The sequence below is a fragment of the Nannospalax galili genome, unplaced genomic scaffold, assembly GCF_000622305.1.
Source record: "Nannospalax galili isolate Female #2095 unplaced genomic scaffold, S.galili_v1.0 scaffold2083, whole genome shotgun sequence".
NCBI lineage: Eukaryota > Metazoa > Chordata > Mammalia > Rodentia > Spalacidae > Nannospalax > Nannospalax galili.
In genome coordinates, this window is record NW_008350243.1 from 98,856 (window position 1) to 103,403 (window position 4,548).

The 4,548-nt window shown below is 57.1% G+C and overlaps 1 pseudogene and 1 gene segment (V, D, J or C); one reads left to right on the forward strand and one right to left on the reverse strand.

Moving 5' to 3' along the window:
* LOC108491520 overlaps positions 1-3,858 on the reverse strand; it is a 58,029-nt pseudogene extending 54,171 nt beyond the window's left edge.
* The window catches only part of LOC103745454, a 144,872-nt gene that overhangs the window by 79,491 nt on the left and 60,833 nt on the right, over positions 1-4,548 (forward strand).

Here is a 4,548-nt window from a genome sequence, read left to right on the forward strand (position 1 = left end):
GAACCAGACATGAGGCCTCTGCACTGACCACACCTGGCTCGGTGCCCTGGGCTGGACTGACATGGGGTCTCTGCAGTGACCACACCTGGCCCGGTGCCCTGGGCTGGACTGACATGGGGCCTCTGCAGTGACCACACCTGGCACGGTGCCCTGGGCTGGACTGACATGGGGCCTCTGCAGTGACCACACCTGGCTCGGTGCCCTGGGCTGGACTGACATGGGGTCTCTGCAGTGACCACACCTGGCACGGTGCCCTGGGCTGGACTGACATGGGGCCTCTGCAGTGACCACACCTGGCTCGGTGTCCCGGGCTGGACTGACATGAGGCCTCTGCAGTGACCACACCTGGCCCGGTGCCCTGGGCTGGACTGACTCTGCACGTCTATTCCAGTTGGTACTTGCTGCTGTCAGAGTCCTGGCTGGACGCCCCGCCTGCCGTCCTGCATCTCCTCTCCCTCCCGTGGCTCTTGTGTCCCTTCTTCTGGCCCGGCTGGGACCTGCTCATCAGGCCCGTGTCTAGGAGGTCCTTGCTGGTTACCCAGGCCCTGCTCAGAGGCCTCTGCCCTGCACTTACCAGAGTTCCACAGAGACCATGCAGCCCATGCCTTCCTCTGAGTGTCTCCTTGGAGTGTAGCCGGGACCTCCAGGGAGGTGGCAGTGTCCTGGTCTCAAGGCTGTGGGTCAGTGGTGTCTGTGGGTGTATTCCTTGCCTGAGAATCCAACATGTTGAGCAGGACAGGGGGCCGACACCAGGGCCCCTTCAGGAGGCTCTGTCTCTAGAGCCCAGAGTTCACAAAGTGCCAGGAAGGATCCTGGCTGGGCATGGGTGGGGTGAAGGTCCTCGGAGTGACCTTCCTGGAGCTCCCTTTGAGCCCTTGTGGCCCTGGTCTTCCTAGCCTTGGTGGCAGATGCCTCTTCCCAAGGGTCTGAAAATGCTCCTCCTCTGAGGAAACTCTGTGAGAGGACGGTGTGGACAGGGCCGGCTCCAAGGCCAGTCCCTGCCAAGCTGGGCACAGGTAATGTAAGCACTCAGCAGCCCCCAACTGCCAGTCCAAAGGCTTTGATATCCTAGTGCTGGCGAGGGGACATACGGCCCTCCCAGCTGCAACCAGTGTTCAGGCCAACGCTGTGGAAGGGCAGTGGAGGTCCGGGTGGCTGTGGTCTGGGACGCAGCATGCTGCCTTGTCAAAGGGAGAAGGATTAGGAAGAGCAGGGTCAGAGAGCAGTAGGGTCAGTGGATGCTGGGTGAGAAGGCAGTGTGGCCTGGGTATAAGCCAACTGAATAGAATGGACAGGGTCCAGGAAGCTCTGGGCCACTCAGAAGAGGAAGCAGAAGCCCCTGCCCAACCCTGTTCCTGTAGTCAGAGGCAATCTTCTGTTTCAATGCCACCGATGGAGAGAAAATTGATTTTACCTGTGCGGTGGGATGGGTAAGACAATTCATGCCCACCCCCAAGACAGATCCCGTATGTGAACAAGCATTCACCTAGCCCAAAGGACCCCTCCAACCATATAGGAATTTAGAAATGACATGGTGACCTGGGAGAAGATATAGTGGAAAACTGTGGGGGACGGAGTGGATTTGGTCTGGCAATGATATGTGGACAGAGTGGGGAACATTGTGGAGACAGCAGAGAGCTCAGTGAAAATGTGGTGGCAGTGAGAGAGAGTAGAACGAGGGTAGCATGGGACAGAAGGACAGCATGGTCACAGGTTGGAGACGGCATGAGGATAGTGTGGGAGAAATGGAGACCGTGCGAGGACATTGCAGGGACAGCATGGTAACAGTTTGGGTGTAACACTGGGATACATAGGACATCATGAGGACCGTAGGAGACCAGTGTGGGGCCAGTGGGGCTGACCTTGAAGAGTGTGACGGTGGTGCTGTAGCACAGGCTGAGCAGGAAGAGGATGATGAAGATGGTGATGATCGTCCAGAGCCCATCCTGGGCCTCGGCACAGGTCTCATCCAGTTCCAGCTCTGGACAGAGACAGGGTGGTCAGTGTTTGTCCTGCTAAGGTGGGGCTGTGGGAGACTCACTGTGTGGCAGGATGCGGCAAGATGGAGGCATGGGTGATAGGGCCAGCTGGATTACCTCAGCAGACCATCTCTGGGGCCAGTTCTTCTTTGGACCCTCTGGGTCTGCAGCCACAGTTCCTGCAACTCCTCCAACACAGCCAACGCGAGACTTGATGATGGCCTAGACTAGGCAGGACCACTCTGCCTGGCCCATCCCTCAGTGTTGGGGCTGGCTGGGCTGACTCAGAGCCTGTGACCCCAGTAGGCAATGGCTATGCAGCCTGCCTGACTCTCTGCCTGTCCCCTGGTGATCAAGCCCGAAGCGACGGCAAAGCCTTTGCCTGGTTATGCCTGGACTTCAGAGAAGGTCCACACGAGGAAGTGAGTCGGGCCACATAGCTATGGGGGAGTGTCAGCTGTGTGGGGTAGCAGCATTGGCCTGAGGGTCCAGATTCTCAGGAATTGTGTGTACTGGGGAGGGGTACAGGTACCCTCAGAAGACAACAGCTTTGTCTACGTGTGCTGGCCCACATGTGGACATTCTGGCAGTTGGGAGTGTACTGACTCCTTGCTAGGTGTGAGTGTTGAACAGGTGTCCATGTGAGTTCCCCACAGATCCACCTTTGACTTTGGAGATGTTTTATTCAATGGGGAATGGGAGATCTTTGTTCTTGACCTCGCACTTGAACTTTTTGCCCCTTAGCCAATCCTAATGCAGGATGGGGAGGGCGCCGACCACACGGAGAGTGGTGTTGTGCTGCTCTTCCTGGAGCTGTGTCTGAGCTGTGTGAACCTCCACATCATTCACAAACCAGCCAAACTGGACTTCAGGGTCATCCCGGTTCACATCCACCACCACACATGTGATCTTGGGGGTCAGGGAGACCAAGAGTGTGTCCTTGGACTTTAGGGGAAAGATGAAGACAGATGGTCTCCCCAAGGGCCCAAGATCTGGTGAGAAAGGACAAAGATGGATCAACACCTGGGCCACCCTCTGATGTGAGACACTCTCTGCCCCCAACGCCCCTCCTCAGGACTGGACAGCAAGGCTGACTCACCTGAACATGTGGAACACTTGCAGGGCCTGGGCTCACAAATTCTGGACTCTGTATAGGGAAGAGTGAGCAGTACTGGAGTTCAGAGGAGAGAAGATACCAAGCCAGGGAGAGGACAGTATGGCTCTGGTGTAGACTCAGGTCTTTGGCAGGTTGAGATCCATATCCACCCATGTGTGCCCATGATGTGGAACATGGGCATCCATCCCAGAAGACCACCCCAGAGTGGGAGGGACATGGGCGGAGGTCTGCAGGAGGGAGACAAACACTATACCCTAATGGAATCCCCTCCCCGACGATGTCTGCCCAGCCTCTTCTGTCTAGGCAGGAGGCCTGGGGTCAGCCTAACCTCCAGTAGACCGTTCACTCCCAGGCCATCTTCTCACCAATTTTCCTGTCCATCTTGGTGTTACTGGGTGGGTGGGCTACATCACATGTATAGTTCTGACTAAGCCAGGTACTGGCAAGTTCGGTCACTGAGCCACTGAGGGTATAGAGCCCAGACTGCAGGATAGCTAGGTAGGTGTGCACACCACTGGACAGGGCTCCAGAGTTCCAGGACACAGTCACTGGTTCAAGGAAGTAGCCCTTGACCAGGCATCCCAGGGTCACCATGGGGCCAGTGGTGTGCCCATAGCTGGGGACCAGAGGGTAGACAGACTGGCTGTAAAAGAAAAGGGACGTGTGAGCATGCTGTCAGACATAGCTGGGCCTGATGTTTTCAGAGAACTGTTGTGCCAGCCTCCTGCTCCCTTTAGCTCTCTGCCACCTACCGTACTGCATCTCGCCCCTGTGTCTTGGAACTGCACACATCATCTACAGCTTCGCTCCGTACCCTTCCTCAACTCTGCCTGCCCTGCCATCTTGGCTCCTGTAAGTCCCTCATCCCTTCTCTGGCTTGCTGGTGCCTGGCTTGATTAGTGGCTCCTGTTCTCAGGTTCCCTGAGTTCTCTTTAAACCCAGAGCCTTGGCCCTGCTAGTCAAGCAGCCCATATCTCCTGGAGTTGGCCCTGAGCCAAGGAGGGTCAGCACACTCCACCCCTAGGCTTGGGGTCCTGATTCTGCACTATGCTGCAGGAGTCCACTCCTCAGCCCACCCCTTCATCTGCCAGCCTGACTCCCAAACACATGCTCTGGGCTCCAGACCTGGACCTGCCTGGATGCCTCCCTATACCTTGTTCTGTCAGAGCACTCTTCCTGATGGGGCCTGAGGAGCTCAGCTCAGGTTCCCCAGGCACCTCCTCTCTAACCCCCAACCCTGCACCAGGCTCTGCCTTCCCTTAAATGCTTCCAGTGTCTCCAGACCCAAGGATGTTTCTTCTTCTCTTTCCAGGAGCCCTAGCTCCTCAAGTTTACCGAGCACCGAGCACCGAGCACCGAGCACTGCCACGCATGAGAAGCTGGCCAGGCTCCTCTTCCCTCTGATCCTGATGCACTTTCCAGCCCCAAGGCCCACTGGCATCCCTCTCTCCC